Source organism: Pinus tabuliformis, chromosome 1_2 (genome assembly GCF_031772625.1).
Source record: "Pinus tabuliformis cultivar Carrire ecotype Pingquan chromosome 1_2, CPIR1, whole genome shotgun sequence".
NCBI lineage: Eukaryota > Viridiplantae > Streptophyta > Pinopsida > Pinales > Pinaceae > Pinus > Pinus tabuliformis.
In genome coordinates this window covers 563,940,920-563,965,347 of record NC_142298.1, presented here as the reverse complement: position 1 = coordinate 563,965,347, position 24,428 = coordinate 563,940,920, and the positions used below count along the sequence as shown (strand labels likewise).

The window sequence follows — 24,428 nt, the reverse complement described above, 5'->3', positions numbered from 1 at the left end:
TGAGGGTCATTATCATTATCAGTGATTCCTCTCGCGTCTGTTAATGACTTACATCATTGGCTAGTAATCAGGCGATGTCTCTCCATGTTCAACTTCAAATCATATATTCACATGTTTATACTTGTACATTGAGCGAAGATTGAACGAGATTGAAGACCCCGGATCTAGTTTCATCTATCCGGGCTGCGATATATTTCAGGAGTACTATATCAAATGTACAATGGCCTTACATTTATGGTCATCCATTCATGGGTCTATATCTGTAGACGACTATATTTTTACATGTAATGAAAGTTTATAAGTTGAGCATGGGTATGCCTTCCCTCAGCTAGTTCGTGAGAAAAAATCAAATTATCATGATATTTGTATTGTAACTGATGCAGGTATCCTTCCACTTCGAAATCTTCTCTCCAAATGGTAAAGCATCTCACTCAACATGTTTATTTTCGACTTCGTGCTTTAGGGGGCAACTGTTATAGGTCAATTTGGGCACATCAATCCTGACTTCCAGATCTGCATTATTAGGGGCCATCAAGTCCTAATTCAGTTGTTTTCATTCCCTAATGAGGTCAACCTACATCATGCTTGCATCCCAAGAGTTTCCATGACAACATTCATCCAAAAAGTGTCACTAAGGAGATCAGCGTAGGTAGCCTTCTATCAAGCTGCATTGCAATGCAGAAACTGCACTAACTAGGTGCACTACAGTGCACTTAGCCTTTGTTTCACCTGCGCTAAGCGAGATTCATTGAATTTTTTAAATGAATCCACTGGATTCCTCATCCAATGGATACTTCTGGAAGTTTCCAGGTTGGTTGAGCTCTCATTTAGATGAGGAAGAGGATGAATGAACCGCAATCCATTATCCCTTCCTCCATGGAACCACTTCCCAATTTTGGCAAAGCATTCATGAAGGCCATTAATGGCTTAACCTCCTCCATTCGGCTATAAATTGACCAAGCAATCAAAGGTTAGTCTAGGTTGGAATTTCTTCAGCTAAGGAAATTTGGTTTGAATGAGATTAGTAAGAGTATTGTAATGATGTCGAATTGTTGCTTCATGAGGAGAGAAGGGATCGAAACTGGAAGGAAGACACTGAATCAAGCATGAACATTCATGGGTTTTAATCTTTCCTTTTATCAATAAAGAATTCAAATCTTTTTGTTTGTATGATGTAGATCGTATTCTAGATTCTATGATATGTTTAATTAACAAATCTTTATTGTATGCTTTGATGGGTTTTTGTCTCGGCTTGTGTGCAGGTACTTTCAAAGCGAGTTAAGTACGGAAAGGAGCGGCGGAATCGATAAAAGGAGAGAGGGAGAAAGCGAAAGTTACAGGTTGGTTTCTTTTCCTCCTTCCCTTATCTATTAATTATAGGAAAAGCAGCAAATTACTTTGACTGTTGTTTCTAGACTAGCTACTAGGTCTAAACGGTTAGGTGTTTGTAGAAACACTAAATTTGCCCAAAAAACCTGTAATTTTTGTTCTCTTTTCATTCCTTTGATATTGTCTGCGTCAATCAGTATTCTCCAACCATTTCCATACTCCCACTCCATCCTCATGTGCCACCGGGGGAGAATTTCATATGGTTCCTCCAAATTATGGACCCATTGGTTCTGAAAGAAATATTATTCCTAAATAAACCCTCCATATCTATTTGTATTAAGTATTTTGAGCGTATGATGTCTTGCCATATTCCACTACCATTCACAACTCTCCAAAAATATTTTATGAGCAGAGCATGTCCAAAGGTATTATTGTCCAGGAATGCTCATCTGCCAAAATCCTTTGGAATCATCAAATCGGTCCATTTACAGAGATGCATCTTCGTAGGAGTCCCAACACCGCTCTAGAGAAAGTTGGTCACAATAGACGAAATTTTGTTGACAATGGTTCTTGGGATCATGAAGAGATGTGCCCAAAAAACATAGATCTATTGAAGTGACGCATGTACCAGAATGTATCTACCTCCCAGGGAGAGGTATCTGTGAGTCCAGTTGTAGAGTTTATTTTTATATTTGTCTACCAACCAAAGCCAGTCCATAGTCCTGTAGTTGCTAGGTTTTAGCTTATATCCCAGATACGATATGCCATCCTTCAAAGGAACGGTCACAACACCGAATATACTTGCAATATAATATATTTCCAAACCATCGCCAGAAGAAAAATATAGAGTTTATTTGTTGTTGTTTGTTTGGAGTCCATAAGCTCCACCATATCTAGTGAAAATGTAGTGCAGAGCAGACCATTATGTTCTAGAGATAATTCCAAAGGTTAAAATATCATCTACGAAGAACAAGTGAGTAATATTGACCAAACTAGTAATATGTAGTCCATAAAAAATACCACAAGACTGAGCTTCTTTAATTTTAAGACACAGTCCATCCATGACAAGTAAGAATATTAGAGGGGAAAGAGAGCATCCCTGTATGAGGCCATGTACCACCCTAAAAATGTTGAGGGGAGTCTTTTGATGGGAACAACAAAACATGACGGAGTAATGCAGGCCATGATCCACTCCACATTACATGCCCAAAGACCAATCCTGTATAGGATAATTCCGATATATGTCCAATCCACACAGTTGAAAGCCCTATGAAGGTCAATTTTCATTACTACAGCCTCCTTCATACATGTATGGATAGAGTGGATACACTCATGTGTCACTACAATCGCATCATGAATCTGGTAGTGACTTAAAAAACCAAATTGTTCTCTAGAGATGTGTGAGGATAGGACCTTTTCTATATGCCTGGCAATAGCCTTAGAAATCGGCTTGTACATAATGTTACACAGGGAAATAGGCTTGTAATCCCAATTTTTTATGGGGAAGAGGTCTTCAGGATGAGAGCTAAAAAATTCGAGTTAATGGCCCCCATAATCTTTCCACCAATCTTGGTTTCTTCCACAATCTTCAGAAACCTTATACCCATCATCTAAAAGAAGTGTATAAATAATTCCACTTCCCATCCATCCGAGCTTGGGATTTGATTCTTTGCAAAGGACCCCAGTGTATGTGCAATTTATTCCAAGGTGAAAGGGCTGAAAATTTCATCGTTTGCAATGTCATAAAACATAATTGGATACTGGTTTAGTGCCCAGATTTGATCATCAAATTCTACATCCTCCCTGGCCTTATAGAAATGTTCAAAAAATTTCATAGCTTCTTTTGTATATCAAGGGTGGAGTTTTTTATTTGTCCCTCAGAAGATTCAATCTGCCAGATTGCATTTTGATGCTTGCGATGAGTAGCATACTTGTGAAAGAACTTGGTGTTTCGGTCTCCTTTGCGTAGACAAATTTATCTGCTCTTGAGCACGGGGGCTTCACTCGATGAACCTTTGACATATCATGTGCATTTGTGGCATATTAAATAATACCCTTAATTTGACTATATATTGGAAAATACCTATAAAAACAAATAATTTAACCCCCTACCAATATGTACCCAATACATCTTCCCAATTAAAAAAACCCCTACTTTCACTAAATATTGTAGGTATCCATTTTTTCATTAATATATTTTACACCCCTTTATTTTTTCATTAACTTCGGGCTCCATTTTTTTATACCTACCAATATAAAAACCCTTTACCCCTTATATATCCCCCAATATATTATGTCATTTTTACCTAATATATATCCCCCAATGTGAACCCACATGGTATGATATTTATCCCCCAGTGACGTCCCCGTGCTCTTGAGTCTCCATCTAATGTCCTGTATATTCAAGATCTCATTTTTCCTTTCTTCCAGCAATTTTAGGAGATCCAGATCCTGCTAAGTCGGGATTTTTCCCTCCATAGTCTTGCCGAATTTAGAAATGACACGGGAGATATTCTGTAATTCCACAATAAACTATTGTTTTTTTATTCTTTCCCAAGTTTTAGATCTTGATTTTATTTTATTGAGCTTGATAACCAAGGATCTCATTGCCGATTTTTCTCTAATATAAGACATTTATGACCAAAGGGTGTGTACCAAGTCATTATATTCTGAATCGTCCAGCCATGCTTTGTTGAATTTAAAAGGGATCCCCTTTTGTACATTCTCCATCCTCCAACTAAGAATAATTGGAGTATGATCAAATATGTATGACCTGTATACAGATGACTTCATATAGCCAAGCCTTTCAATCAAATCTTCTTGAACCAAGAATCTATCAAGTCGTTTCCCAATGTGGTCCTCTCCAACCCGTCTGTTGTTCCATGTTGGAGAGAGAGGGCAGGGGAAAATGTCTACCAAATGGTTATAAGAAAAGATAGTATAGAGCCTATCTGCTAGAGGATCTGTTCTACAATGTGTCCCCCATGATTCCTGAGCCATGAGAGTGGCATTTAGATCTCCAGCCAGAATGATTCCATTAATTTTCAGAATATTGTAGAGTTTAATTCTCTCCCATAATGACTAACGTTCCCGACATGGTGCATACATGTTAAGTATATGTATATGACAAGAAATTCCACGTATGTGTCTAGATAGTAAAATTCTTGCAAAAAGACTAAAAGCATGAAAATGTGCTCGGCTAGGATCCCACATATAAATCAGGCCTCCAAAAGTACTAGTTGAACCAACAACAACAATGTGCTACAATGGGAAAATTTTCTTGAAATATGAAATGGCCCGAGGTGTGTCTATGAGAGTTTCTTGTATGAGAACAATAAAAGGATGAGTATCTAGAATAATTTGCTTAATACCCAATTGTTTGGAGTGATTCCCAAAACCCCTAATGTTCATAGAGAGGATGTTCATAATGGTTGAACAAAGAGGGCAGCGAAGCTCTAAGTGCCCGAGAATTGGAGGAGGAGGTAATAGGTACATCAAGGAGGTCTGCAGAGTCTTGAAAGAGATCGGATTGAGGCCCATGGTGTCCGCAAAAATTTTGACTACCCTTTATTTGAGTCTTATGAACAATGATGTTTTTAGCAAAACGCGCACTGATATGTGGGGAGGATCTTGGGGTATCATACTTATGTATGGTCAGGGATTTAAGATCCATCTTAGGGTTGAGAAGAAGGAATTCAATGTCACTCCTAATTGAGTTGTCAGGGGAGGTATTGGAGTGGTCATCCGGATAGTGTGTAGGCGGAGTTATAATAGGTTCAAGAGGAGACATAGTAGGAGAGATCATGAGATTGTTATCAGGAGAGTAAGGTGGGAAGAAAATCGATAGATCATGAAGGGGATTAACCATATGTGGAGGGGCCTCCTTAAATTGAGGGAAAGCAGAGGGATTGAATGATAATTCGGCATCGGAAAGATGTCAGGTGAGTCATCAGAACCCAGTGCAACATCCAACTTCACATGTGAAGGAGTGGGAGAACAGATATTCAATGAATATGATGAAATATAAATTTGAGAGGGGTCAAACCGAGAAAAAGGAGTACCTTTATAAGGGTGCATATTGGCAGCTTGTGTTCGATGAGAGGAATCATTCAGCTAAGGAGAAAGTCTCATTATATTGTGCAAACCAGATCTTCTCCTACTTGGGCATCACTTCTTCAAGTGTCCAATCTGATGACAGAGAAGGCAACAAAATGGGATGCCCCAATAATCCAGTCGTTGCCAAATTCACAGAGGACCCCAAGCCAAGTCCAAATTTTCCAGAAGGCCACCAAAGAAATGAATCTCTACTAGAATTCAGTCCAACCGCTTGTCATGCGCCCCTACCACTTTGGGATTAATGTATATGAAATGACCAATTGCATTTCCGATTTCAGTCAATGCCCTCTTAGTCAAGAATTCAAGTGGTAGCCCAGGCAGTTTGACCCAAAAAATTTCATTTTTGGGCGTGTCCAACAATGGATTGAACTCGATATACCATTTATGTAGTTATAGGAAATTTCTCCCTCACAACCACGGAATCTTCAAGATTTTTTTGGCATCCTCCATATGCAAGAAACGTATGTTGAACAATGTGTTCATCAGAATGTTGATCTTTGAAGCGTATCCTAGTAGGGGACCCCAAACCTTCTTAGCCCAATTCTGTTGATTTTTGGTAGCATCGGATGTGCTCTACGCCTCAAATTTTGTAGGGAGGCTTGGGCACACGTATTCCAAAGAACCTAGAAAGCGTTTTGGGAAATTCCACCCAGAAACAGTTTTATTAAAATATTTAATTATTTTTAATGGGACTCTAAGTCTAAACTTAGGAAAATAAAATAATTAATGGGTATTAATCTAACTGTGGGGATAACTTCTAGAAGAAGACGAGGATCAAGCAGAAATGATCTTAGCCATTGATTAGCTTCTAATCTGGGTCATTGAATGTCAACAAGGAGATTATTTAAGGAGGCTTGAGGGCCATTTCGAAAGACACATAGAGTGAGTTCAAAAGTTTAATTTTCTAAAGCAGAGCAACTGCCATGAGAATATCGATAGTGAGTTTGTGCAATAAGGGGCAGGGATAGTTGAGTTGGAGTATCTTCACCAAAGCCCAGGATACGCATCAGAGAGGCAGAGAGACACCAGAAGGAGGCAGTGCAAGACCCAAGAGGGGTTGACACTGAGCCAGAAGAGCTCACGCAGAGGTTGACGTTGAGCCAGAGGGGATCATGTAGAAGCAACACAGTCTTCCCAACAGAAGTCTGAATTTTCTGAGGGAGCTCATATTTCTGAGTCAGGAGGGATGGAAAATGTTCCAAAGACAAATCAATTCCCAGTTGAGCTAACGCAAAGCCTTAGAGGCTGACGTAGGGCCCACATGGGGGCAACACAGAAATAGTCAGGGACATGGTTGTTCAGTTGCCAAATCAGCCGGAACTTGCCGAGTAGATTGAGGTATTCTCACAAATTTCTTCTCCCAGTTTATTTCTCTATAACTGGATTGTCGGGAGGGCATCAAGAGTTGTATTGAAAAAATACCGCATAATAATAAAAACCCTCAGATGTGTTGCACCAGTTTTCTAGCATTGGGTTTTTCCGAGGACATTTGTCCAAAAAATACTATGTCACTTGTGTTGTATCTTCCTCTATTGTTCTATTATTGTTTTGGGCATATTATTTAATTGGTGTATGATGCAGCGTATTAGCTTCGATATTTGTTGTAGGAAGCAGTAAATAATTTGTTTCAGTAATTAATAAATATGAGAAGTTTAATTAGTTGTTGCAGTAGGGATTCTGGTTTAGGAATTTTCACATGGTATTAGAGCAAGTGCAGGTGAAGTAAGAAGAACAGTGCCAGAGAACCCAACGCTAAGTAGAAAAGGAGATCAAAAAAGCTATTAGAGGTAGAAGTTTGAATTCCCATAGGGGTTTGCACAGTCCTAGCTGGAGGGTTGAATTTCGAGGCAGTCTCTCTCTAAGTGAGTCGACAGAGAGAAGGGTTTCCAGATCGAGATCTTGTCATGGCAGAGGGAGCAACGTTGAAGCCTCAGCGTGAAGAAGATCTAGTGGGATGAAGTTTTTTTGCAGGCCGTTTTGCTGGGGAAAAATACATCAGAAGAGAAGAGAAGCACTGTGAGGGAACCTGTCCTCAATAGACTTCCCGCTAAGAAGTTTGTTCTCTTATTGACTGAGCAACAACAGTAAGAGCAGAGAGGAGCAATTCGATAGTTTTCGTGGCAGGAATGGAAACCAGTGGCTTGAGAGGTCAGGAAAGGTTGGATGGGGCATCCAACTACGTCATCAGGAAGGTGAGAATGTCATTCCTTCTAGATGAGCATGCTCTCAAGACATATGTTGACAAAATGGTGGTTCTGACTACAGATACAAATCCATTGAAGAAGTAAAAGGAAGAAATGGTGAAGTCAAAGTGAATGATCCTCGACGGAGTGAAGGATCATGTTGTTTGTCACATTGCTAGCAAAGGGACTGCTAAGGAGATGTGGGATGCATTGTCTACTTTGTATCAGGGATCTTCTGAGTAGCGGAAGATGTACCTTGAGAAAAAATTGAGATTTGCTCAAATGCAGAAGGGGGAGCATGTGGATCCATTCCTCACAAAGCTTCACGAGACCCAAGATGAGTTATCAACTGTGGGGTTCACACCTCAAGCTTCCGAGTTGGTTAGACTAGCCCTTAATTCTGTCTCATATGAATGACAAGTCGTTGTCCAGAGTATCCTGAGCAGGGCGACTTTGTCGAATTGGGATGAGATGTGGGAAACTCTCAAGCAAGAGGAGCTGAGGAGAGACTTGGTCAAGTGTAAACTTGATGGAAGCAGCAACAGTGGGTCAAAGCCGAAGGAGGAGGATGAGAATGCAGCCCTTGCACTGAAAGGGCAACAAGAGTAGCAGAGGTGGAAGAAGAACATCTCGAAGATCAAATGCTTCAGGTGTGGTGAAATGGGTCACTACGCAACAAAATGTCCTCTCAGAAAGAAGGACAAAGATGAGAAGCCTGATCCAAAGGCTACACCCATGAAGATCGAGGAGGAGGAGTTCGCCATGACAGTTGAGATACCTCCAGGAGGGAGGTGCGCTAATTTGGAGTTGTAGTTCGAAGGAGGTACAGATGGGCAGGATCCTTGAGGAGCCCACCTCTTGGATCATTACCTTGCTACAGGATCCAAATTTTGTGGTAGCAGGATGGATTAGTGTCAGATGGTGCTGAGGAGTGTCATAGAGACAGTTGCAGTGGCCAGGAGCACCAGAGATTGAACAACGCAAAGCAGAGTTGGCAGCAATGTAGATGGCAGAGAGCAAAGGTCAATGACAACACAGAAGATTCTGAGGGTCAGCGAAGAGACTAGCAGTAGTTAGGTTCCAACATTCACATGGCATCATACTAAACACGATTAATTCAGTAATTTGGGAATTTTTTCTATTGTTGATGCAGTAGCAACAACAATTTGCAGTGCAGGGGCAGTTGGCAGTGGCAGTACCAGCAGCAGCACGGATGCAGAAACTCAAAGGGAGTTGTAGTACAGATGCAGTGTTAACAGTGGCAAGGTTATCAACATTACAAATGCAACATTTGCACAGTGGTTGGTGGAAAACATGTCAGACATCAGCAGCGTAGAGGGAGATGTTACAGAACAAAGTGATGCTTCAGTAGGTTGCATTACTGAGCACATTCCTAGATAAGAGGGAGTGTTGATTTCTGGTAGCATCGGGTGCTCTCTAAGTCTCAAAATTTGTGGGGAGGCTTGGGCACATGTATTCCAAAGAACCCAAAAAGTTTTTTGGGAAATTCCACATAGAAACAATTTTATTAAAATAATTAATTATTTTTAATGGGACCCTAAGTCTAAACTTAGGAAAATAAATTAATTAATGGGTATTAATCTCTGGGTGTAACTTCTAGAAGAAGATAAGGATCAAGCAGAAATGATCTTAGCCATTGATTAGATTCTAATCTCGATCGTTGAATGTCAATGAGGAGATTATTAAAAGAGGCTTGAGGGTCATTTGGAAACACACACGGAGTGAGTTCAGAAGTTTGATTTTCTGAGGTAGAGCAACTACCAAGAGAATATCGATGGTGAGCTTGTGCAATGAGAGGCAAGGATAGTTGGGTTGGAGTATCTTCTCCAGAGCTCGGGATACGCAGCAGAGAGGCAGAGAGACACCACAAGGAGGTAGTGCAGGACCCAGGAGGGGTTGACACTGAGCCAAAAGGACTCACACAGAGGTTGGCGTTGAGCTAGAAGGGCTCACGTAGAAGCAGCGCAGTCCTCCAAGCAAAAGTCCGAATTTTCTGAGGGAGATGACATTTCTGAGCTGGGAGGGATGGAAACTACTCCAGAAGGCATATCGATTCCTAGTTGAGCTGACGCAGGGCCCACGTAAGGGCAATGCAGAAATAACGGGGGACACATTGGTTCAACTGTCGGATCAGACAAAACTTTCTGGGTAGAGTGAGGTAATCTCACAAATTTCTTCTGCCAGTTTATTTCTCTGTAATTAGATTGCCGAGAGGGGATACAGAGTTGTATTTAAAATACTACCGCATAATAATAAAAACCCTCATATCTGTTGCATCGGTTTTCCTGCATTGGTTTTTTTCGAGGACATTTGTCCAAAAAACATTGTGTCACTTGTGTTTTATCTTTCTCTATTGTTTTGTTCTTATTTTGGGCACATTATTTAATTGGTGTAGGCTGTAGTGTATTAGCTTCGATATTTGTTGTAGGAAGCAGTAAATAATTACTAATTAACAAATAGGAGAAGTTTTATCAGTTGTTGCAGTAAGTATTCCAATTTAGGTTTTTTCACAAGTTCTGCCTATCGTGTTAAGATAGGTTTGAAAAAATATACCTGCCTACCAAGGCTCTTTTCTGCAAGCTTATTACTCTATCCCAGAGTACATCATGACCAAAACTAAGTAGTTTTTTCCTAGGGTTGGTGTGAATGGCTTTGTGATCTTGTCTTCGACCCTGTCTGTGTCTAGAAACTGCATAGGGGGTAACAAAGGGAATGTCAAAGGAAGGCGCCCACTTGTCGTGGATGTGTGGAAATCTTGCATGCAATGATCCCTCAATCGACACGTCCATGCTTTTGGAAGACATAAACCTTGTCCGCTCAACTGCAATTGTGGCGTGTATAAAAGCCTCATGGGCATCCATGTTAGAATCAAGTAGGTCCTGGAGATAGTTCATGAGGAGAGAGAGTGAGTGGAAGTATAATAAACCACACTAACCATCCAACGATCACCCCAGAGATATAAATGTGTTAAGTGCGGACTTCATGAAAAATCTGAATCGTCACCCCAGGAAGATGTGAGAGCTGAGCAAATAAATTATGAAATCTAGGGATCATACATGATCAACAGGTATGAAGAGGACACCTCATGCGATCTAACATCCGTGACAGTCGGCACTGGAGAAAGATAAGTAGAGAAGATAGTCCCCAGAGGAATGATGGAAAGTTACATTCATATAAGTTGCATAGGGCAGATCAATTGTTCCAAAAATATCAAACATACCCCCTTGGGACCCCGTTCAAAGATCTGACATTAAAATTTTTCCTAGAAACATATGTGTGCAATTACTCAGGGGAACTCCAAAATTAGTAAAAAATATGTATAGAAAAACAAAGAGGTGAGTTCCAAGATTAATCCAAGTTGTTGTCGAACGTACACCTCGGGGGAAGGGCAGGCCCAAATTCAGGCGACGGATAATTCAAGTAGTATCAGAAACTGGGTGTCACCTTCTAATCCGTATTCAAAACCAGGACCAACCAGTGTTCATGAGAGTAATCAATGGGAGAGCATATTGTCCAGTATTCAGAGATGAATCAATATAACCTCTTCTTTCAAGTTGTTGAAATCTGCTACCCTTATTATATATATCTAATGTACTGCCAATTATAACCCAGTCCCACCTCAGGTGTATTTGTTATATACAATAGGAGTAGAGAGTGACACCAGCATAGACTACAATTCCACCAACAGCAAAGACATGGCCATCTGATACTACCACCCCCACAGCACCAAAAAGAATTTATAATATGTCTCCAATAGGACATGTAGCCAACCCCACAAACAGAGAAAACATGTCGACAATAACAACTATAATCTAGGTCAAGAAGTGAGCAGGAATGTGGAGCAGATAGGGTGGTAGAGTTCTCAGAAACAATATGTGGAGTAGACGGGGGACATGGGCATATATATTATACACATCTTCATAATAATGTGAGTTATGTGAGGGTAGTCAACAAAAGTCTGATGGTAAGCATAATGGCTAAGAGAAAAAGAACCAAAATTTGTGTGAGGGGAAAGTATGAATCTTCCTCACCATTAGAGAAGCTATCCATGAGACAAAGGGAATCAAGCTAATCACAAGTCTCCTGATTATTCCAATTGCTATTTCTTCGAATCTAATAACAAATGCTTCTCTACATTTTTCCAATCAAATCCAGAGGACTTTTTCTTAACCTAAAGAGTTATAGGTTCTAGTTACTCATTTACTCTTCCTTATAAATCAACCATTTATAAACTTATGATCATGTGATTAATATTTGAAATGCATTTTGATCCTTTGCTGAAAGTTAAATTTCAATTTAACCATTTAGATGATTGTAGTTAATTTTTTAATAAGGAATAATTAAAATATAATAATAATAAATTGATTATTTAAAATTAAAATTTATATTGTTAATTTATTTTTGTTTCTAAAACAATTGTGTATTTTAATTGAAATGGACATTTTTAGTATTTTAATTGAAATGGACATTTTTAGTGGATGCTTTATTTAAAAAGTTGGTATTTTCAATTAAAATATACAATTTGTCTATTTAAACTAAAAAAACTCAAAAAAATAAATAAATTAAAAAATAAATTTATATATTTAAATTAAATATTTTATTACCAATTTAATTAAATTATCATTTAAACCTATCAATGAAGTGAAATAATAAAATCAAAATTTATCTTAATATAAAACTTTTTACCTTAATGATAATAAAAATTAAATAGGTGTTTGTGTAAGTATTTTTGTCTGGCAGTTTTTGGTTAAAATTAAATAAATAAATTGTTGTTGGAGGGTGTTTTTATGTTGTTTATTTCCTTTAATATATAAATAGATTTAAAGTAAAATTTTAGATATTTGGTTTGTGTAAAATTCATATATCAAATTCATAATTTTAATAAATTTTTATTATATTTCATTTACAGAGATTTCTATTATAATTTGATAAAAAAAAATGTAAAAAAAAAAAAAAAAAATTAAGGGAATAATAAATTTTTAAATATTGGGTTTGGACTATGTCTTAAAACTATTTTTGTTTGGCTAAGAGCTCTTTTTTCTAGGATGTAAGGAGTGAAAACCTGCCCCCTTACGAACTACTAGTGAAAGCCCACCCGGTACGGACCACTAATGGGTTATTCCATGTGATATGATTTTTGAATAATAATGATGAGTCAGCCAGCATTAGCCGATAGCAGCTAGAGATAGCTTTTGTCACTGCTAGTTTGATATGATAGATTTTCTCACTGTCTAAAAATAAATTTCTAGATACCCTATAAATTCTAATTTTCAAATTTTCAATAATGATAAGTTTATGTTCATATATTACCAAATTTACATTAAAACTATTGTTCAATCATCATAAAATTATGCTCCGGTTGGGACGCAAGATTGACTTAATTAATTAATGTCATTTTCTGTGCCATTAAAAAATGAAATTTATTGAATTTCAGGAGTTAACTTTTAAAATAGAAACATGAAATCTATAGAATCTTTTGTACTTTCAAATTTTGTGAAGCTCACCCGATTTCTGGAGCTCCTTTTAACTTCAAAGTTTGCAAAGGTGCAACTATGGCAACCCTGAAAGTCAAAAGATTAGTTACAGTACCATTGTTTTAAAGCTCTTCTCAACGACGAATTTTCTATGTACATCTATGAAGCTTTACCTCACTTCTTTCGAATTCCTTTCTCCTGTCCGCGGTACCTAATTATCGTACTCCAGGTCATATAAAGCCCGAGGCTTTGAATACCACTGCAGACATGAAGGCTCTGTTCGCGCTGAATGCAACCAGGCAGACATGAAAGCTCTGTCCGCTCTAAATGCAACCAAACAGACATGAAGGCTATGTTCGAAATCAGAGCAACTTTAGGGACAGATGAAGAGCGTGTTTCACAAGGATATTGTTTTAAGTTATTAAGCTGATATACTCCATTATTTTTGGTGATTTTATTTTTCTTCTTCTTTTACAAAATTCGATGAGAATTTTGCTCCTAGTTCCATTTGATAAATGCATTTTTAGCTGAGAAATTTTGGCCAGTTACAGTTCATTTTAATTAATATAATTTAAACCATGAAATTTTGACCTAAATGATTTTGGCGTAGGATACCGTGCCTGGAATTATTTCATCTTCACTGGAGAATTTGGATGTGTTGAGCTTGAAAAAGAATCTGAAGAACTTGAATGGGAGCTAGAAATCTCTGTTTGACCTAAACGATTTTGGCATAGGATATCGTGCCTCGAATTATTTCATCTTCACTTGAGCATTTCGATGTGTTGAGCTTGAAAAAGAATTTGAAGAACTTGAATGGGAGCTACAATTCTCTGTGCGGATAGATATCTCGACAGGAAGCCACTGAAAAGTTGTGTGTCTTTCTATTCTCAAGTACAAAAGTCTCTGTGCATTACGTCTTGCCTCTTCACAGCAGGGTTTTTGTGTACATAATATGTTTCCATAAATTGTTCAACTAATGAAGCAGTGATTTTGTGTTCCAGGTGTTTAGTGATCTTTGTGATATAAAGTTTTTGTAAGATGTGCGATATAAAGCTTTTGTGGAATTTGAAGTTGGAGGTCATTTCTTGATTATATGAATTTTTGTGAAATTTGAGGTTTGAGGTTTAAATCTTTTAATTTACCATGTATTTAATTATATATGAAATTTTTGTCAAATTTAAAACTAGAGGTTTAAATCCTTTAAGATGCATATGAACTAGCAATTGTCTTAAAAGGTACAAAGAGAGGCCGATAGGATTATTAAATTAGAATTGTTGAATTTCTCTAGAAGATAGGTTGGTTCAAGCCTAACGGATGAGCAATTTGAGCTCGCTAAAGGCCTTCTAATTGTTTTTTATTATTGTAAAATTATATTGATAATTCATATCATACGATGGATGAAATGTAAGTTAATGTTACAGAAAATTGTTGCCAAAGAAAACTATGACAATCAATTACCATTTGCCCATAAATAAAATAGTAAAAGAAAAGGAAACTATTTTGCATGTGGCATGAAGTTGGAAAAAACAAACTATCTCTCGCTAGGATGTGTTGCCACACAAAGTCTCTGTTGAGTCTGAAACAAGTGCTGAGTTGATTGCTTTAACTTGCCTGGAATAGCAACCTTGAGTGCTTTGATAATTGTACGTTTGTTGGGTGCTAGTGATCGTATCGTCTCCCCCTGCATTTTGATTATTATTCAGAGAGCTGAAGAACGTTCCACTAGAGTCAACAATGGATACATTTTTATTAAGTGCATTTGAAACATTTATTACAGCCATAGGAGCATTGAAATCTAAATATAAAGTGAAGAAGTCATCAACTTCAGAGGATAATTCTATTCCTGTGGCTGCCTCTACAATAACCTTACTATTGGTTGCTATCATTTGGTTCACAATCTGTCGCTCTCCAAGTGCTTGAAAAGTCATTAAATTATCATACGTGAACTCTTGCGAAGTATTAGTAATGAGCTTGCCATGAGAGGATTCTACCCAGCCAAAGGAAGAGATCCTCCTATTGCCAAATGTGTGAAATGATCCATCCAGCTCTTTGAAGTTTGACACCAGAGACAACTCCAACTCCGGCTCCTCGTGTCCAATCAATTGCCCTATGATTGCACTGCTAGAGTTCCCATCAAGCCACAGGTGCAAGTTCGCATCTATAAACCAAACATCCAGAGCATTGGTCACGCCGAAACCGAATGTGTGCTCTTTTCCATCCAACAGTTCCCCCAAAAAGGGTGTAACCTCAATCTCATAACTAGGCAGATCAAATGTCCCAATACCAACCAAAGGATCCCAGAACTATGTATCAATCCCTCCTGTATAAATCACAGGAAAAGGCCACACAGCACCTACAAGGACCCCATCGATAAAGGCCACCAATTCTCTAAAAGGCCCATTACCAGGTCTAGTCAAATTATTTGCCTCAATATACACATTGGGGGGATTGTTGTACCAGAACTCATCACGTTGATGGAATGAAGCAAAAATCTCCAAAACGGCCTTGTAAGCATTAGGTGGTAGTTGCAACGACTTCGACTGCACATCAGACGAATTTTCTATCTGAAACCAGGATCCCCCAATATGAGAACTAGGAAGCGAAATAGGCAGAATCAGATCTGCAAACCCTGTGTTATCTAACCCTTTATTCCCAGAATCTCCATAAAAATTAAATGTTATATTGACATGATAAACCCCAGTATAAGTCTTATCAACTACGTTATCAAGCTGGACTTCAAGGATTTGAGGCTTATCTAACAATGAAGAATATTTAGTAATATCCTTCTGAATGATCCATTCAATCAGTCCCCCATCGGGTTCTGTTGTACAAGTGCGCAGGATCTCCACTTCACTCAACCACACCCCTGCAATACGGTCATACTGAAACCCATCACACGTTGCCTTCCACTCCATCACCACTTTCGTCCAATTCTTCTGACAGTTTGGGGGTGGCGTATACTTTCCTATAACTGGAGGATAATTATACGTGTACCCAAAATCGTGGTCTAACAGTTGGACAGAGCATGGATTCTCGTGGGGAACCTCGATGGGTTTTGTAACCTCAAAAAATTCCTCAGCATTGCCTTGGAAGGGAGACAGATTTACCCGGTCTCTGGGTGGTCGAGCGAATGTAGTAGAGACCTCCCTTGGCCTCCGTATGTCAATGATGGCAAGAGTTGGAGTGGCCAGCAGTAACATCACCAGCATCTGCCAATGGATCTCCATCTAAATGCAAAATTCAACACAGTCTACTGATCAACCCTCTGCTCCTTGCCCAGAACTTTATAATGGAAAGCTCTTTGACCAGTGCTTTATAATAGAAACAGCAAGGCTGATGCATACTCTGACGGGTGCATGGCATCCAGAAAATCTTGCGTTTTGCCAAAACGAGCACCCCGGCTTTTTCTTCCACCGGATACGCGGAGATAAGGCCACTAGATTTTTGCTTCGAAAACATTACCAATGTAGGAATTTGGAAAGACCGTTGACGTTCCTCGACGTGAAAATATCTTCACTTAGGGTGCCATAAACTCCACGAACAAGCTCGGCGCACAAATGTCAAGTGGAGAGTAAAAGTTTTCCGTGCTTTCTTGATTTTCCATTGTTTCGTTTTCTGGTTCAGATCAACAGTTGAAAGTGTCTCACCTGATCGAACGGAGCAGGGTAAAAGTGTTGACGAAGAAGTTGATGCATGGGAAGTAGTGATCAAATTTGAAGGGTTGGTCTTAATTTTATTTGGAAGGGCATATATTTATCTAACCCTTCAAAGTTGAAAAGATAAAAAAAGAAAAATTGTACTTCTATTAACAAGTGTATATTAAATAAATTCTTTATAAAAAAAAATGTCAAAATGAGATGGTGTCCTAAATCTTTAAAATTTAAAAAGTGGCTACATCAAAACACTATAAAATCTCAATAGAACTTAGTAAATAGGCAAACATTTTTCTCAAATTCTATTAAAAAAAGGTAAACATATATTTCTTCTATTCATTAGATGATCTTCAAAAGCATTTGAATTTACATCATTGAAAATATAAATCTATTTGCACAATGGAAAATGTTGTTTTAGTTTTCATTTGCTTCTAATTTATACTATCTATTTTGTTCAGCTTGAAGCAATTTAAAGCAAACCAAAGAAACAAATATATATCTTCAACAACCAAGGGGATTGAACTTTTCTCTTAACATTGCTCAGTCAAATAACATTATCAATAGACTTTCATCTCAATTAAAAACTTCAAGCTCTATAGATTCAAAATTTTATGTAATTAATAGGAAAGTTTTCTATATATAATAGGGAAATATTGTAATATGTAATACGCATCTACAGTGTTGTTGTTGTATGGCTTTGTTGGTCATTTTTCTTCTTCTTTGAAAATGGTTTTCAAATTTGGTCCTTACAATGAATTCAATCTTGGTTCATGTATTTTTCTAATAATGCGGTTTCTTTTTGTTGACGTTTAATTTTTCTAATAATGTGGATTCTTTTCGTTAACAATGTCGTTTAATTTTTCTATGATTTCAACATCTCCTTAAAGACCCTTCATAGTAGCAACTACATAGACAACCATACGCACTCCTTATTTCTTAGACGTTGAATGGAGATAATGAAGTGGGAGACACAATAGTAGTTGTATTGATAGTTATTGGAATTCTGTATCTTTTGGGAAGACTAACAGAGGAAAAAGAAAATTAAGTCATAACCTTGTAGGCAGACCAATCTTTGGTTGTATGGTTATTAATAGAGTCCTCGAGTTTCATTTTAACACTTGAGAGTTCTCCCTAGTTCAAAACTCTACATAATTTTATGGGAAGCGCACTTATTATTTCTCAATTTTTTTTATACTATTAATTTGTATGTTTTCAAAAACTAAAGAGTTAATAAAGAAAAACGATTTTAAGATAAGAGAAGAAATACGAGGTTTTAAATAAAGCTTGATTTTATAAATGTTACACTTAATAGTAAGCTTGATTACAGTAAGTTCAAATGGCAACAATGCTAGGCTTTTGTAAGCATTTTGGTGACTGAGCATGATTACAGTAAGTTCAAATGGCAGCAATGCTAGGCTTTTGTAAGCATTCTGGTGACTAAGCTTGATTACAGTAAGTTCAAATGGTAGCAATGCTAGGCTTTTGTAGGCATTCTGGTTGTCAGTCACGAAATCATCTAAAACTAGAAAAGAGATGGTAGTAGTTATTTATGAGAGTATAAAAAGATTTCGTGAATCACTAAGCGTAGTTACCACCATCTAATGGGGTAATTTCATAATTGAACGATCTTGTCTAAATGGTTGGTTGACAAGAAAGAAAGAAATTTTTTGTTAGGCCCCTATAATACTGGTGTAACCTATTGTTGTTATTAGTACAACCCACTTATTATATTGATGTACCCATGTAGTGCCCATATTGTTACTATTGTGCCCCATAGAAGCCCACTATTGTTATTATTGTGACCTTACATTATTATTGTTATGTTGGTTCTGATTACGTTATGACCCCTTAGACTCCTATATATAGAAAGGAGGTCTTTTCATTTGTATCATCCAAGAATTGTTCATTTATGTAATGTAAAGGAGGTTGCCCCCTCGAAGAGGCTGAATTCTAAGGCGTTGATCTATCTTTTCTATCTTTTCTTGCGCTGGTTTCATAACATTTGGTATTAGAGCTTTGGATTCTAGGGTTTCGCTGCTCCAAATAGGTCATCGTGGAATTTTCATTATAACTTTTTTTCTGCGATGTTTCAAAAGCTATAAAAAAAACCATTGGAAAAGAAATTGCACTGAATCTCGGGTCTGAATTTCAGAGCTTTTCACGTTATATTTAAGGAGATATGATCTGAGGAAGTTGGTCTTTTGCAGACTCCTAAATTACATTCCAAACAGGTGACCTGGGGAAAATCGTCATAACTTTCTCTCTGAGCATCGGATTGAAATTTCGTAAGAAGGTACAAAAAGAGGACGGACTGTAGTTTCTTGTATATATTTTTCAGAGCGAAAGGTCAAAACAGTGACACGTGACACTTCATACAAGTTCGCTCTTCTAGAAAGGTCTATAATCAGGTCATCTTGGGAGATTGTGCATAACTCTTTCTTGGAGAATCCAATTTGGATCAGACCTCCTTTCTCTCATTTTTACATCATAACCATAGACATCCAAATTAGGAAAGAAAATGAAGATATAACAGAAAAAGTCTATGGTTATGATGTAAAAATGTCAATATTATCACTTTAATCTATTTTTAAGCTCGATAAAATTACATCTTTAACTAATCTATTTCATTTATTACTATAAAATAAGAATTTAAATTAATAAAGATATTAGTCTGTCTATATACCTATGTTCGCTTAAAAGAAACCCTAAAGAAAGAACCCTATCGACCTTATTATACTATCTCAAGGTTTCCATGTCGAACATCAAACTTTCAAAGTAATGATGTCCTCATGGAAAATGTAAGTAACCCTATCGGCCTTATTATACTATCTCAAGATCTTTATGTCGAACATCAAAGTAATGTCATGAATATGTCCTCATAAAGGTAGGATGGAAGATGTTTTCATAGTGGTAGGATGATCATTACTCGAAGATATTCGACATCCTTGAAGATGTTGGGTATTTCAACTGTGCATTGAATTGTGCCTTGAAGCATCTCAACAACTCTCCCCATTGAAGACCTCAATTCCATATCATATTGTATGCGCCACAATGTAGTCTTTACCACTCTCTCTGCTTCTTCCCAATCTATCGTTAAATCCACATCCTCTTCAAGCCTTGGTTCCAACATCTCTCTCAATTTGATCCCCATCTTCATTTGCTTTGTTGCATGCACTAGGAACTAATAGCCCACGCATTTTCCGACACCTTCCATGATCATATGGTGCCTTAACATTACAATATTTATCCCACTGACAATCTCTAGCAAAATGATGTCAAATTTGTAGACATCTGCTAATGGAAAGATTTCTCATCCACTCTGGTGTTAGATACCCTCTAGTGCCCCTGATATGGTATTAGATACCCCCTAGTCCCTTTGATCATGGAGAAGCAGAAAGTACGTTCTCTATCCACAACTTGACCAGCCCGAAGTTTGGTACTTTAGGAATGATATTTTTGTCCAGGAGGATGTTTTGGGGTTTTATGTCACAGTGAAGAACCTAGTGCAGGCATTCCTCGTGCAAGTACCCGATGCCTCTCGCCATGCCTAATGTATCAGGTAGATGGTAGTAGTTACTTACAAGATGAAAAAAAAAGGTTCGTGAATCACTAATCATAGTTATCACTATCTAATGGGGTAATCTCATAATTGAACAATCTTGTGTTAATGGTGGGTTGAGAAGAAAGAATAAAATTTTACAAATTAAGGAAGAAAAATGGAGATACCACAGAAAGTGTATGTGGTTATGATGTAAAAATGTCAATATTGTCACTTTAATCTATTTTTAAGCACTGGACAAGTATGAAAAATATCGTTTCAAATGATGAACTGCATACCTATTGAAGGCCATTGATTGGGACCATGAAATCGCTTTCCTTTATCGATACTAGCTTCATAAGCTTCATAACTCCCCTTCCAATCCCCTAGAAAAACGAATATATGAAAAATTACGAAGTGAAATACTTCAATGGATTGATTTTTGAGAGTTGAGCAAAGCCAGATGTAGTTACAAGTAAAAGTAAATCTAAGGAGACACAAATCCACATCAAACCTTTGGGTTGAATGAAAGGATTAAGAGATTTTGTTTGATATAGAGTGTAACCTCGATGGTTCTCATTCTGCAACAATTTCATCATTTCCTCCTCTGGAAGGGAAAAATCCCACCAACTTTGCTCAAAGACTTAGTCCAAAAAATCTTCATCGATGCCATGATGGACGATATAAAAAAAATCTAGAGTCCACACATGACTATATAAAGATCAATCAACCATTCTATACATAATAATTTTAATCAGTTCTTCCTAAATCAATGAACTAAATGAAAAGCTAGGGAAATGAAAGTTGAAAATTAAAACTGAGAGTTAAAAATACTTTGCAAACTTGTGTTCCACTCGCCGTAAGGTTGGGATTGGAAAGGTCAATGCATGCAAGATTCACAGTCTCAGAACAATCTACCTCAGTCATCGTGAAATCTTTGTCTTTTGTCATTTGTTTCTTCTTAATCTGTGATACCTTTAAAAGATGCCCTTGGTTTACATATACAAATAGATAGCTACTTCTCCTCTACTATTAATGAATGTGAAAAAAAACCTATGTTATCAATGAATGCGAACAGAAAACTCATGGGCTCGGAATGCATGAACAACCTCCATTACGTCCCATTGCACTTTCTTTAGTGTTGTCGGAATCTCGTGCAGACTTTAGAGTGTTACATCAGTCCCATAACTGGAATTTTCTGAAATGTCCTACGGGCAGGGAACCCTTCATAAGGAATTTTATAATATTATTTAAATTTTTAAAAAAACTTGTAAAAATCAAAATTTAAATTTCTTTTGACTAGTAAATTTCGTTGAGCACTTCTCTGACGTGCTAGAGTGCTTCGGAAGGGCTGTGATGTATTAAAATTTGAACACTTATTAAGAAGGCCTATCGGACTAACCAGTATTGATAGGTAGTCATTAATCCTCTGTCATGAAAAGCAGATTTATCAAGATGAGAGTCCTAAATATGGAACTCGCCAGTTGTCCTGCCTAGGCGTGTTTCCAAGCGAAAAAAGATCAAGTAGTACAAGCTGTGTGTGAAACCACCTAGAAAAGTGCGTGAAACCACTAGACTGTGATGTTGGGTGGTCGAGAACCTCTGGCAGCTTACTTCTAAATCGGTGACGATGTTTTTTCACCTTTTCACTTTTTCTAATATTATTCGAACTTGCCATTTTAGTATTGGATTCTATCTTTTAGGCTTAAAACGGTTAGCATCCAGAATTTAAAAAATCGTGGGATTTATTTTTACTTTTCTGTCAGCTTTCTTTTAGATTGGCTTTTTTAAAACCTTTCTATTATTACAGCGACTTGCCGTTTTGATCTGAACTTGGACACTCAGTTTGATAAAATCAATTTTGCCATTTCAAACTTATTGCTGACGCTGATTTTGATAAAATCAGTTTATTTTGATTGTCTGGAATAGAGAAAATCATCGAGTGCATGCAATTAAATCGCATAACTGCCGTTCAAATCACGCTACAGAAGCTAGAAAGAAATTAGCTACAGCCAGTCATTAATATCTGTGTTAATGTGTCCAGTTTTCTTTTAATCTTGTCACGAATTGGGAAAACAGGGCTTCTCGAATTTCTATTCTGCAAGACATTTTTGTAAGTTTTCTTAATCTTGATTTACCCATTTAGTAGATTTTTTCTTAAATTCATTCTCATAACTTTTAAGAAAAGTTCAGCCCCATTACTCTGCGTGTGCTTGTTCATCAAATCTTGGAGGGAAACTTTCTTCACCTAAGAAAGTAGTGTTTCTGATCGATTTCAGTAATGACTTAGTGTTGCTGTTTTGGATGTTGATGCATGCACAGAAGAGGGCAAGATAATGGGTAAAAATAAAATTGAAATTAAAAAGATTGAGAACTCTAATTCAAGGCAAGTCTGCTTCTCGAAACGAAGGATGGGCATCTTCAAGAAGGCCAGTGAGCTTGCTATTTTATGCGGTGCAGAAATTGCCATCATTGTATACTCTCCCGCAGGAAAGGCATTCACCTTTGGCAGCCCTGACATTGACTATGTGCTCGATAAGTATCAAAACATTCCAGTGAATATAGACAATGAGAAAGTTCAGAAAGTTCTGAAATCAGAAAAACAATACAACGATGTATTACGAGAACTGGAAGCAGAAAAGAAGCTCTCGGAGGAATTCAAAAGAAAAGAGTCGAAGAATGAGCAATACAAATCGAGGGAATTCTGGTGGAAAAGGGATATTGAAAATCTAAATCTTACTCAACTGAAAATGTTTAGTGAAGAACTCAAAACATTCAGGCAGAATATTATTAAGGCCACAGAAGAGAAGCAAGCTGCAAGAAACACCTCATCCAAATTAATGTTACAGGCAGAAACAGAGTCTGTGCTACAAAGGCCTCAGCAGCAGTCTTCTTCCTTTTACTTCCAATCTGCAGGTGATATAAAATCTCCAACCAAACTCCAGAAACCTTACCATCTTTTGATTTAATTTGGCACCATCAATTGGGTCCTTCCAATGAGGGAATTGCTAGCAATCTTCTTACTTTCACTTGCAATGTGCAGGTGATGTAGAATCTCAACAGTTCAACCAAAATCTAGAAACCCTACCATCTTTTGATTCAACGGCTGATTTAATTGGGCACTATCAATCAGGTCCTTGGGATGAGGGAATTGCTAGAGCCCCAGCTAATACAATTGCAGCAGAGACATTGACGACCCCATGGATGATCAACGCTCCACCTGCATATTGTCCCAGCAATTTGCAAGGACAGGCCGATGCAACCTACAACTTTATACACTATACTCCATTGATGCAGCACTACTGCAATTCAGGACAAACAACAATGCAACAATTTAACCCATCAATGCTACAAGATGTTGGCAACTATGCAGTTAGAGGACAATGTACAAGTCATGGACATGGGGCACCCAATTTTTCCAATATTTACATTCAGCCTTCCCTTCCTAGCAGGAGCTCTTACGTGCCTCCATTTGCCGACCCGTCAGAGTTGAATAGTTTGGCAATGTCAGAGAGACGATTTGGATTCTCTCATAATAGGGATAATGACGCTGTTGCATCAACCAGTGAGAACTTTGTGCGCTTACATTCTCCTCAGATTATCAGAGAGAATGAATTTGTGCAACCTGGTCAAAGAGATGACATGAATATTGGATCGAGATAAACGCTGAAAACACAGATCAACATTGATGCTGCGTTCATATGCTAAATCATTTTCTTGTTGAGATGTTTATTTTTCTGGTAATGGAAAAGTGGCCATTTATTTTTATGGTTCTTATACTAAATCAACATTTTCTTATCAGTGAGAGATTTTTATTACCTTATTGTAATTGTAAATCTACTGTTTGTGCATTTCAAATACATATTTTTATTCGAATATTTTCTTTTGCAATCGATATTTCTCCTTTTTAATGTGCAATAAAATCATAAATTCTTATATATGTAATTATACAGATAAATACCTTATAAGTGACAAAGTGCTCTCACTTGGTAGCTGTGTTGTTCCAGCTGAAGCTTGTAGATTGATTTTTCCTGCTGCAGAAAGAAAAGGCCATGAATGCCCTGTATAATTTTTATTTCTCTTAAAAATCATTTCAATGTGTTTAGGTTGTATC

General features: G+C 37.5%; 1 pseudogene; it reads right to left on the bottom strand.

The window, feature by feature from the left end:
* Positions 1–14,664: 14,664 nt before the first annotated feature.
* LOC149206854 (peptide-N4-(N-acetyl-beta-glucosaminyl)asparagine amidase A pseudogene) lies at positions 14,665–16,350 on the bottom strand (annotated as a pseudogene).
* Positions 16,351–24,428: the final 8,078 nt, after the last annotated feature.